Here is a 12,693-nt window from a genome sequence, read left to right as displayed (position 1 = left end):
ATTTTAATATAAAATACTGTAAAATTATTATTAATTCTAGCATATGTTTTCTTTCAATCATTCTTCCACTAGGAAGTATTTATTTGGATGTCCAGATATGTATACATCACTATGGAGAAATCCAAGAAGCTTAAGAAAAGGCCCTAAATCTCAAAAATTTTATAATCTCACTAGAATACAAATAATAGCCTGAAAACAATTTTAACTGAATATGATTAAGTATCAAATGGATGCCAAAGGAGTTCCAATAAGGAACTAATTTGGGGTTAATTTGGTCCTTGGAGAGCAAAAAACATGGAAGAGCTTACCTCTAGCAAGCCCTCAAATCCTGGAAGGTTAGAAGAAATTTGCAACAGGCAGAGATAACTGGAGAGATTGTTCAAAGTGGAGAGAACAATAGAAACCAAAGAGTAAATATTTGGATACTAAAAAGTAGTAGATAGTTTTCCAGTCAATTAAACACAACATTTCCAAACATATAGAAATAAAGACAACATGTGTTTTCAAATTTTAAGATATAGTGGAACTCAAAAGCAAAAGAAGGAAATCCCCACATGCTAGAAATATAGAGAGAATGCAGGAGAGATTACAGTCTCAAAGCCTGTTGTCTCATGGCCATTCAAAGCTGGGACCTAGGATAGGAGGGCAACATGTGTGGGTCTCTGTGTACACAGCAGGAATCAGAACTAGGTTCTCTGTACAAAATCAGCAGAAACTCCCCACTGCACAAACCACAAAGGATTCAGAACATCTCTGCCTGTGTATCCAAGGTAGCCACTGGAAATGAGCCAAGATCCCCACCCCGTGAGTAAAAAAGTCTTCCAGTAATATTAGAACCATAAGACTAAGCTGTCCACGGGAATAGGAACTGACTTCTCATTACCAATGCACTCTGAAAATACCAGGCTAAAAAACAAACACAAAAAATAATTCAAAATGAGTATTTCTTGAAGGTACTGATAGACACACCAGAGGAAATCTCCCCGGAGTGGTTATCTGGGTCTCTAGAAAAAATAATTTTCTCTGAAAAAAATTCACAAACAAAAATCCTAAAATAGAACACTCAACATGAAAAAGACATTCACAGGACATGAGGAACTAGCAATAATAGAACAATATGAAAGGGAGTTTATAATAAAGGATGTTTAAAATACAAAGGAATAATTTGCACCTGTAAAATAAAAACAGGAAGTTACAGAACAAGTTCTAAAAAGACAAATAAAATTATAGTCATTATTTTTTTTTATTTCAGCAGATTATACAGAAAACAAGTCATACTTAAATTCAAAGATAGAACAGAATATATCTGTAGCATGGTGGAGAAAGACAAAGCAATGGAGAATATAAAAAAGAAGTTAGGAATTACAGAAACTCTAATATCTGCCTCACAGAAAGTCCAAAGATGTGAGCCAAGAGTGAGACAGACAACATTCTAAGATGTAAAAATGGAGAATATTCCAGAAATAAGAAGATATAACGTTTCAGATTGAAAATATCCAACAAGAATCAAGTAGAATAAATAGAAATATAAGGGGAAAAAGATCTAAGTGAGGCCAAAAAGAATTGTGTCAAGGATTAGTGAGAAATGTGGTTGAAAAAGTCATTTAGTGTCAGACTACTAAAGATCTGGGTATCAGACTAAGGAGTTTCAACTTCGTCTTGCAGAAAATGGGTGCTATTACATGTGTGGCTGGGCTGCTAAAGCTATGCTTTAAGGTATTTGAAACAGGAAGACTGCAGTGATATTTTCCATTAAAGAAGAGCTTTCTATCCAAATTTTTGTTTTATAACATTTTTATGATCTATTTTATCATATATAAAGAGCTAAAAAGTCTTCCCGAACATTTTAAAATGTTATTTTAAAATTTATATTTACAAGAACTATTAAATTCTAAAGATATAAAAAAACAACAAGAAAAAAGAATTTTAAAAAATACAAATGAAACCTTAAGATGTCCTCTGGTCTGGATTCATTGACCAAGTATTTTCAAATGAATCAAATAAATAGAAGTCTACTGCTTTTCACAATCTCCACAAAGGGGTATTCATGAACTTGTTAATAATAAAGCCAAGAACCAAGTATAGGGCCAAGGTCTGAGGGAACTGAATTGATGAGCCAGTCCCTTTCCCCAAGGTGCTTGTGAGGAGACAACCAACACATCCATTAATACTATAATGTGGGGTAGGCACTATCAGAGAAGTATTTTGCTGCAGGGTGTCAAAGGAAGACTCCTCCCAGACTAGCAGGTGTCAGGGAGACTTCTAAAGGGAAGTTGTGCTGAAGTTGCAACTAAAAAGTTGAGTTAGCTAAGCAGAAGGCATTCTCGACCTCCAGGACACTGCAAGTACAAATCGTTTGTTATGGCTGACGCGCATGAAACAGACGGACACATCCTGCCAAAAGAGCTGGGGAAAGGCAAGAACGAGCCAATCATGAAGGCTTTCTAAGTGCCATTCTATGAAGTTTAACATTACACTAAAGGGGATAGGAAGTCAATAAATGCCTGTTGAAGCAAACGCCAGGATTGGATTTATGCCTGAGAATGGTCACTTTGGGAGCAGTGTAGGGGGTGGGTTATAAAGGGAGGATGAGACAGGGGGAATCGATGGGAGGAACAATAAAATAATCCAACCAAGAAATGATAAAAGCCTCTTAGGACTAAGGCTTCTTAATATTGTAGATGAGGAGACAAATGTTTTTGTTTCCGTTTGTTGTAGTGCGAAGTTTTGATTCGCAAGTGAAGTCTTATGATATGAAACAAATAATGGCAGAGCTGGGTGAGCTGGTTGAGCACAGGCCCTCTGTGCTCCTGCCTCGCATCCTGCAGCCCTTCCACTTGCACCTGAAGCCCCTCTGAGAAAGAGTTTGAAAGCCAGTGCACCAGAGAAAGAGATTTAAGAGGTAAAATCAGTGTTTCCACCTGTTTCATTTGATAAACTCCTCCAGTGTCTAATAATCTATGTCAAGTTGCTCTTTACTATCTAAGGTAAATCTCTGCAGGAGTTCAGAAGAACACTTGCTTTATTTCCTTAGGTGTCAAATAAATATTTCACTCAATAAATCTCTCAGTGTGTTTCTAGCCTCTGCAACCATACATCAAAACCCAGTTAATTATAGTCTTGTGTAAGCAGACATTCTGACCCTCTATTTCCTGAATCATTTTGGGGATGATGACTGTGGTTCCAGATTGCATAAACAATTCAACATTTTTCGATCTCACCTCTTCTCATTCTATGTTCTCTCTACAAAAATCATCCATCTGCATATTTTCAATCTCTTGCTGTACTTGTCTGATTGCATATAAATATCAATAGTTAGACCTGGCTCTGTTTTGAGCTCCAGACCTGCAGTTACTATTAGACATTTTTTACTAGGCTCTCTAGACACCAGTACTGGCCAAAAGGAACTCTCTTATCACTCTCTACCCTACACCTACTCCTCTGCCCGTTTTACTCACTAAACTGTGTATATTGGCACCACCTAGTATTTACCCAATAGTCATTTGTGCCAGTCTCTCTCACTCCCCACCACATTACCTCATTTGTTGTTTCTAACACCCTAAGACCTCTCACAGCTGCCTGCCTCTTCTTCAGCCCACAGCAGCTTTTATCTACTTACCTGAACTTACTGTGGCAGAGACCATGGTGCTCAGCAAGCATTCCATCTGCTTTCCCCCATTTTCCCAACCTCCCATGCTTAAGCTGAACCATGTAACTAGTTATGACTGCAGGAAGAAATGACATGTGTCATTTTCATCCCCAAACATAAAAAAGCCATTGCACAACCATGCAGTTGTCTTTTTCCCTGTTTTGGTAACAAAAAAAGCCATGTGTCTCAGATGATGCAACTGACACATGGTGGAGCCGGAGTGGCTGAATGACATTGTAGAACAAAGCCCCCACTGATTTGTGTAGGGCCTATAGAAAGAGTGGAAATTACCCTTTAAATGCACTAAACAACTGACATTGTTTGCTACCACATTATAACCTAACTTATGCTGACTAACACTTACAGATTGGTTTCTTCATCTTCAGGATGGCCCTGCTTCAATCTTCTACAAAACCTCAGAAGGGATCTCTCTAAGGGAAATAGATTATGCCACAAATACTCACTCCCACATCCTACACAAAACTCTTCCGTGGCTTCTAATACCACCTAGTTATATTCCAGAGTCTCTGGCATGATCTATGAGGGGCTCATCTGGCACAGCTTTCCTTATAGCCAATATCTGCCAATAACCCTCAACACGTTTGCTGAGTACGCTACCTGCACATCCTCCAGTGAGTTGTTCACTCACTTCTGGGCCTTGAAGGTACTGCTGCCTGCATGTAACATTCTCCCCACCCCCACCATGGTCTTCCTAGTGACCTCTTATCCCTTACTCAGGACTCATTTTTGGGTGCATTTTCTTTGTGGATGCCATTCCTGACTCCAACAGGTGAAGGCAACCCTACCTTAGAGGGAACCCCACAGCATTTTGTACTGAGCTCCACCACATATCATGCAGAAACATAGTCCTTTTTTCCTTTCTTTTTCCTTTTATTCCCTATTCCCTTGTCTTTTGGTCTATTCCATTCTTACCACTAATTCCCAGTCACACAAATTCCTTATAATGAGTGCCACAAAAACAACCAATAAAAAAATAAATAAATATAACACAAAATCAATACTAAAGCTTTTACTAACTGCATTTTACCAAGTAACCTAACAGGTTGTTTTTCTTTCTTTTCAACTCGACTTGTTGAAAATAAGGAATGTAGCTACCACAGCATAACTCCATATACATTAGATATTTAACAGATATTTAGTTCATTTCTTTTTAAGAATGAGCATAACTAAATAGCAGAAGAAGACAAGAGGAAAGAGGAATTAACTTTATGTCTAATTTTGCTGCTGATGTGCAGGTAAATCCCAAGCAGTTACCATAACCTACATTTAAAATTAATTTTAAATTAAGACTAAAATGTTTTTTATTCTCCTGTCCATTCTAATTACCTTTATTAAAGAAATAACTTAGTTTAAAAAGTACATTCATTTCATCAAACTCATTCCATCACAAAAATGTTTTGTGCTTTTTAATGAATATGTGTAAAAATATGTCTTGGGCCAATTAGAAGAAATTGGTTTTTTGCCTTATTCTGATCAACCAATTATAAGGACTATAACCAAGAAATTAATTCTTTTTCCGCTTTAATTTTCTGACCAGGCACTCCTAAGGATTTCTTTGCAAGGGATCCTTAAAGTCACTTGCTTTCAGTTGCAAAAATGGAAAAGTCTTTGAAATGAAAGGTTTTATGGCTTGAAAATAGTCCAAAGACTCAAAGAGCTATGATTTTGATTTTTTTATGTTGTTTGACTCCAATGCAAATACATAGCAAGCAAAACTTTGAAAAACTTCAGAAAGAAGGAAAAAACAATTTTAAAAAACTAGTTGATTTCTATTAACTGGTCAGTGAATCAGCTGACACAATGTTAGCACCAGCTAAAATTAAATCATACCATGATGTGTGGAAAATTGTAAATTTAACAAAATCTCCTCACTGTGGGGATGAGGCAGGGCAGGAACCCAGACCCAAATGATAAAATTGCCCTGATTTCTTACTTCTACAATTTGCCATTTGCCTACCTATTTATTTTGTCGTTTATTGACCAATTGTATTACACAAAACATTGTGATGGGTCCTTTAGCTTAAAGAACAGCTGACCTAGTTCCAGCTTGAAAGTTAAAGGCATTCTTAAGACATTAATACATAAAGGCTTAAATTCTCAAATAATTAATCTAAGATCATGCTGAAGAAATGTCAGTGAAAGAGCCAGTGACCCCCATCAGCTAGCTCTCCATGGTATTCCTGATTTTCTATAGTTCATCCATTTAGCTGTAATTTACAAACCTTCTCATTAGCTTGGACCACTTTGGCAAGGATCTGACTTGGCAGCTTAACATATAGCCCTTTTCTGCCCTTAAAAATGTAATATAGTACTCTGCAGCCATAGTATATAACCGTCTTTCATGACCCACATGAAATATGTGAGTACAAATGTAAACGAGTTGGAAGGAGATGGAAGGGAAGAGGAGTGGATATTGGGGAGAGAGCATATCCACAACCCTCCTCTCTCGTTCTGAAATCTAGGCACATGAAAGAGCCTTGGGCAGGGTGGGTGCCAGCTGGCTAGCAGCACTTCTGACTGCAGAGGCAGAGGCCACTCCACAGACCTGCATCCTCTCTAATCCCACGGCTCATTATGCAGTCCCCTCACTTGGCCTTCCTTATGCTGTTTTCCTCATTTCAGAACAGAGGAAACCAATGCTAAAAATGTTTTCTGCATATAACATTATTTTTATTTAATTCTAATTTACCCTGCTGTCTCTCTCTCTCTCTCTCTCTCTCTCTCTCTCTCTCTCTCTCCCCCCTGGAGAAAATGGAATGTAGTTTGTTTCTCTGGTTTGTTTCCATTAAGCTCTCTGTTCTCTATCAGGTCACTTAATCCCAGGAAAGTTCATGATAGGTGTATGTATACTACTTAATGTTATTCTGTACCTTGTCACCTTCGTTTCCTTTTTGAGTCATGTTTTGTTGGTCCTACTTCACATTATGAAACAGATTGCTCCCCAGAGTGCATGACATCATGCATTTTTAATGAATGTGACATGGAAATTAAATGCTTTTAAACCTTTCTAAAACAGTAGTAAGCTGGATCCATTACCATGCTGGTACCATTGCTAGTAGAGCATTTAATTTAAAAGTTTGTAGCAACATGTCAGTAAATGGCAGGCTTCCAGTTAGTTCTTGTGGAAACCACTTTCAGGAGAGAAAAAAAAAAAAATGTGTGGACAGCAATGCAAGATGCTCTTGTTAGCCTGATCATTTTCTTGTTGTGTATGGCATACAATAGGTCCTGGAGAACTGAAAACTACCTTTTTCCTTTTCCACAACTTCAACATATGGCTCAGAATCTAGAATGTAGGAATGCCTGGGTGGCTTAGCGGTTGAACATCTGCCTTCAGTTGAGGGCGTGATCCCAGGGCCCTGGGATGGAGTCCCGCATCAGGCTCCCTGGGGTGGGAGTGGGGGAGCCTGCTTCTCCCTCTACCTGTGTCTCTGCCTCTCTCTGTCTCTGTCTGTGTCTCTCATGAATAAATAAATAAAATCTTTTAAACAAAAGAATCTAGAATGTAGTGAGTGAGCAATAAATGTTGACTGAAAGAATAAAAGAGTAAAAAGATGTAACATACAAACTTGAATACTTGCTTATTGGTGGCAGAAATGATGAAGAATTCTCTTCTTTCATCTTCTCAAGGTAAACACCTTAATATGATAAATGTTTTTCTTCCAGAAAATGATAATTTATAGTTGAACAATTTCCATCTCTCTGATCTTTCTGGATAAAGTGTCCTTTGGCTACCTCTCTGACCTAATTCCCTACTGCACCCACCCTACCCAAAATTAGTTCCAGGCCCCTAGCCTCTTTGCTGTTCCCTACAAACATGCCAAGAACACTGACACTCAAAAACCTTTGTTCTTCCTGTTCTCTTGTCTGGGACGCCCCTCCTTCCAGTATCCCTCTGGCATGCTTCCTGGCTTCATTCAGGTCCCTGCTCAAGTGTAACCTCAGAGATGTTGCTCCTAATCACACTAATTAAAAAGTACACTTTTCCCATCACTTTCTCTCCAGTATTTGTTGCCATGTGACATCATAGATACTTCATTTATTTTCTGTCTACCTCCTGGGATATTAAGTCCTTGAGAGCAAAGACTTGTCTATTTTGCTCACTGTATATCCTCAGCATCCAGAACAGTGTCTACCAATAAATATCTGGTGAAGGAATAAATACATTTAGTACTGTTTGGGTAGCAAGATGTTTAGTAAAGAGGTAACACCAATGGTGGAAAGATAGCTAGCTTGGGATGAGAAGGATTCAGTTCTACCATTTACAGGACCTTGGACAAATTATTTAGCCTTACTGCGTCTCAGTTTTCCCCTCAATAAAAAAGGTATAATGGTTTCTGCATTGAGAGAACACAGGGGAGCAGCAGTCTCAGGAAGGATCAAGACAGAATGGACATGTTTTCCAGAGTATGAAGCCATGCCTAGCCCAGGGTGAGGAATACTGGATTAGGAATAGAGAGAGATATTTCAAAATCTATATCTTACCTATCATTTGGCGTCTTATTTCTCAGTTTTCTTCAAAGCAATTAATTATGATAGCAAATAAACTTAATTTAATAATTACAATTTAAAAACTGCAAAGAGGGGTACCTGGGTGGCTCAATTGGTTAAGCAGCCAACTCCTGATTTCTGCTCATGTCATGATCTCAGGGTCATAGAATGAGCCCTAGGTCCTCCATGCTGAGCCTGGAGCCTCCTTGAGATTCTCCCTCTCCTGCTCCTCTTGCCGCCCATGTGCTCACGCTCTCTCTCTCTCTCTCTTTCCAATAAATAAAGATCCTAAAGAAAAACTGCAAAGATACTCAGAAAACTTCAAAATATCCTTGCTTTCATCTAACAGCAAGAAGTGCAGGGCACACTTTATCCCTTCTATGTCCCCTGAATCCCTTTAGCACTTCCTCCATCCCACTGCATGAGGTTTGAGGGGAACTTTGAATCTGACTCCACTTTTCCACTAAGGGATGGGCATGTGAACTGGGCTGGCCCATTAGCAGCCTTTAATCTGGGACTGATGTTAGCATTGGCAACAAAGTAAGTCTCTCTCCTTCTCTTTCCTTCTAGAAAGACTATGCATGCTAGTGGCAGTACTTTTTCAATGCACGGAAAGGACCAGTTTAAGTAGGAATGATGCCAACACAGAGAAAGTAGAGTTGAGAGATAAAGAGAAAAGAAATTCTGATGACATCTAAATATGTCTGAAGTCAGCTCTACCTTTCATACCTTTTAAGTTATGTGAACCAATAAATTATCTTTTCTTTAAGCTAATTTGAGTTGTGAGAGGCTTAAGAAATACAGGAGGATATGGAGAAAACAGCAGTAAGATTGAGTTCTGCTTTGTAGAAAACAAGAAGACAAGGTTTGATCTAAAACCCAAAAGAAAAAAAAAAAAAACCCAAAAGCAATAGGATAAAAAATGCTTAAGAAATTCCTGCATTTCTTAGAAGAAAAATCATTTTTCTGATCACCTACCCCAAGTCCTTATTTTCATCATGTTCCTGCTTCTGGCCCCAGGCCAGGGGAGCCCCAGTAGTTGGTCAGAGCTGAAGAAATTCTAAATTTCCCGGGCTGGTGAGGAGTAATGCAGGGACAGAAGTTACAACAGTATTGCTAGTCAGCAAGAAAAGTCATTTCCTGTCATCCAGGTTTGGACTCTGGATACATTTTCATACACAATCATTAACACTCCAAATAGACTGATTCTGAAATACTATTAGTGCAAGTCAACTGAGTTCAACAAGTAATCAGATTGCTCATATACAAACTTTGAAACATACTACAATTGGAGATCATCAATAATTTATACCACTGTAAACCTGTGTGCAGGGTATTGAGATTCTCAATAACTTTTAAAGTATAATGGGTTCCTCAGATCAAAAAGGTTGATCACTGCTACAATAGAGGAACCATTTGAAGCCATAGGTGCTACCTCTTTATTAAATGTGTGTCATGTGTGTGCCTGATGACTAATTGTTCATTCTCAGTTACAAAAGAGTAACAGCTTTTAAAGTGTGGCACAGAGAACCCTAGATGCCCCTGTGACCTCTTCAGAGAGTCCTTGATGTCAAATGTACTTTCATAATAATTCCAAGACATTATTTACCTTTTTAACTCTCATTTTTTTTACATGTATACAGTGAAGTTTTCCAGAGACTTAATGGCTTATGCTATCACAACAGAGGAATGGAGAAATAGAAAATAATCTAGTTGTTTCCTATTAAAACAGACATTTACAAAATTATATCAAACAATGGCACTCTTTGGAAATAACTTTTATTTTCCATTAAGCATACGCTATTTATATTGACTCTTAAATGAGTAATAAATGAATATTTTTAAATTTCTCAGTTTTCATTTATTTAAGCTGATAATTATTGATGAATGTGAACCACGATCATAAAAGAACTTTGATATCCTCAGTTACTTTTAAGAGTGTAAAGGGTACCTCAGATCAAAAAACTTGACAACTGCTATAATAGAGAAATAAGTTGAAAATATACTCAGTAAAGTTTGTAATAACTGGATATTGCACATTTTCTCTCAAATCTAAACTCTACATATATTTTAAAATGAAAGTTATTCGTGGCAATCCTCAGGAAAAATATTTTATTTTATCTCATTTTATATTTTTAGAGAGAGGGAGGGAGAGAAAGCATGTGAGCAGGGTGGAGTGGCACAGGGAGAGGGAGAAAGAATCCTAAGCAGGCTCCACACCCAGTGCAGAGCCCAACCTGATGAGGGGCCAGATCTCACAGTCCTGAGATCATGACCTGAGCTGTACTCAAAAATCAGACACTTCACTGACAGAGCCACCCAGGCATCTCAAGGGAAAAAATATTAATTTATTAAAATTCTTAATATTCTTAAAACCTGAGTTTTTCAGTCAGTTGCACTCTATAAATAATAAATAAATAAATAAATAAATAAATAAATAAATTCTTTTAAAAATAAAAATTAATTAAATAAAATGGGTATTTAACATGTCTACATTGATTTTAAAGTCTGTGAGAAAATACTGACTTGCCATGGAATGTTATCTTTAGCACAACTGTACTCATCAACAAAATATAGTACTGTTATAGATGAAGAGGTTAGGTCTTTTTAGCAGCAGCATCTAAAACAGGTGTTGGCAAATTTTTTGCAAAAAAGGCCAGGTTGCAAACATTTTCATCATTGCAGAACATGTGGTTTCTGTCTCAACTGCTCAGTTCTGCTACTGTAGCATTAAAACAGCCATAGGCAATATGTAAATGAATGTGGTTTTCCCAGAAAAACTTTAGTTATGAAAACTGAAATCTGAATTTCACATAATGTTCACTTGTCGGGAAATATTATTCTTCTTTGGGTTTGGTTTTGGTTTTGGTTTTTCCAGAGAGGGAGGCACAGAGGGGCAAAGAGGGGGAGTGAGAGAATCTTCAGCAAATGCCATGCTAAGCTCAGAGTCTAACATGGGGCTCGATCTCACAACCCTGAGATCATGAGCTGAGCTGAAATCAAGAGTTGGACACAACCAACTGAGCCACTCAGGCGCCCCTTTTCTTTGGTTTTTAACTGCTTAAGTAGCTCATAGGCAGTACAAAAATGGGTGATGGCATGAATTTGGTCTGTGGGGTATAGATGGCAAACCCCTGGCCTAAAGTACATTCTACAGAATTTTACTCCTTTGAGATCCTCTGTGACAAAGTGTTCCATGACTATATAAGTTTGAGAAATGTTGCAGCAAAGATTAAAATTATACATGATAACTTAAAGCCTCCACAATGCCTTTCAAAAAAAAATTTGTTTCACTCTGTTTATCAAACCCTAATGGATCACAGAGACATTTTTTTTTCAAATAATACTTGCTTATTGTTCTCAAACTACTGTTCTATGCAATTTATACTGAGAATTATTGCTCTAAAGGATCCCAAACTCAAATGCCTGGGGTACAATTGTGTGCTACCTATGTAAGATGTGAGTTCTATGTAAGAATATAGGTATTAATCTGCCCAGTAACACTGCCTTTAAATCATGTGCAGGACAAACAAAATGACCAACAAAACATATCTTCATTCTAGCCCTTACACACCAATTTGCAACCATTGGTATATAGATTTATATGTAGTAGACATGACATTAATGTTTCAAAATTTCTTACACAAAGGAATGGACAGGATGCTTCTCTTGATATGAATGATATCATATTCCGATACATCCTTAGAGATTAATCTGAGAAGGTCACAGTAAAGATATAATCAGAGAGGATACAGTGTACTTTTGCTTTTGCCACTACATAGCTAATTCTGTGTGATTTTCAGGGTGTTTCTCAGACTTTAATGTACAAATTATTTGAGAACTTGTTTAAATGCAGATTCTGATGAAGTAAATCTGTGTGGTACCTAAAAGTCAGCATTTCTAACAAATTCCTGGTAACACCGATAATCCATGGGTTCAGGATTCAGGAAAGGACTTCTTGAGCTGCACAAATTCAATAAAATCCAATGACCTACTGAATAGAAGAATTTATGTGTTCACAAGATCCCCAGGCAATTTATATGCACGTTCAAGTCTGAGAGGCGCTGCTCTAGAGCCAATATCCATGAACATATATTCTTGGTGCATTGGAAGGTCAGTACAGCTGTACTAAATAATCTCTACCAATAATGAAATATAGTGTGAGTCTCTTTGAATAAGAAAGAAGAGAAGAATATTCTTTCTTCCTAAGACTGTTAAAGGAGTATTATTTCACATTGAAAGTCCAGAAATGACTTACGAGGTAACCCTTGCCTAACATCTACTAATGAATCCACATTCATTTCCAGGAAACAAAAAGGAATGCAGGATAGCTCAAAAGTCAGTTATAAAAACTTCTGATATCAGGGATTAGAAAAAAGACTACATAGTAGAGCTACAAAATATCATTTCAAGAATGCTAACTTTTTATGGAAATACACCCATTAATGAAAAATGGCAGGATCACAAGTAGCAAGTAATCAGTAAAGTCACACCCTATGCCTGCAGCACATCCTTTGGGGAGCTGGCATGAA

The 12,693-nt window shown here is 37.5% G+C and overlaps 1 protein-coding gene across 5 annotated transcripts in view; it reads right to left on the bottom strand.

Moving 5' to 3' along the window:
• The window catches only part of LOC112644163 (L-lactate dehydrogenase B chain-like), a 171,201-nt gene that overhangs the window by 33,129 nt on the left and 125,379 nt on the right, over positions 1-12,693 (bottom strand). The window contains exon 9 of one of the 5 annotated variants that reach the window (XR_007412200.1): positions 9,139-9,235. The exons of 3 other annotated variants lie outside the window; for them this stretch is intronic. The gene's annotated coding sequence lies outside the window, so the exon portion shown is untranslated. Of the gene's footprint in view, positions 1-9,138; positions 9,236-12,693 lie in introns of those variants that run through there. One more of the 5 variants, XR_007412198.1, reaches the window with a different exon arrangement.

The sequence above is a fragment of the Canis lupus genome, chromosome 1 (genome assembly GCF_003254725.2).
Source record: "Canis lupus dingo isolate Sandy chromosome 1, ASM325472v2, whole genome shotgun sequence".
Classification (NCBI taxonomy): domain Eukaryota; kingdom Metazoa; phylum Chordata; class Mammalia; order Carnivora; family Canidae; genus Canis; species Canis lupus.
Note: the sequence above shows the minus strand (reverse complement) of the source record. Positions and strands in the feature narration are given on the sequence as shown.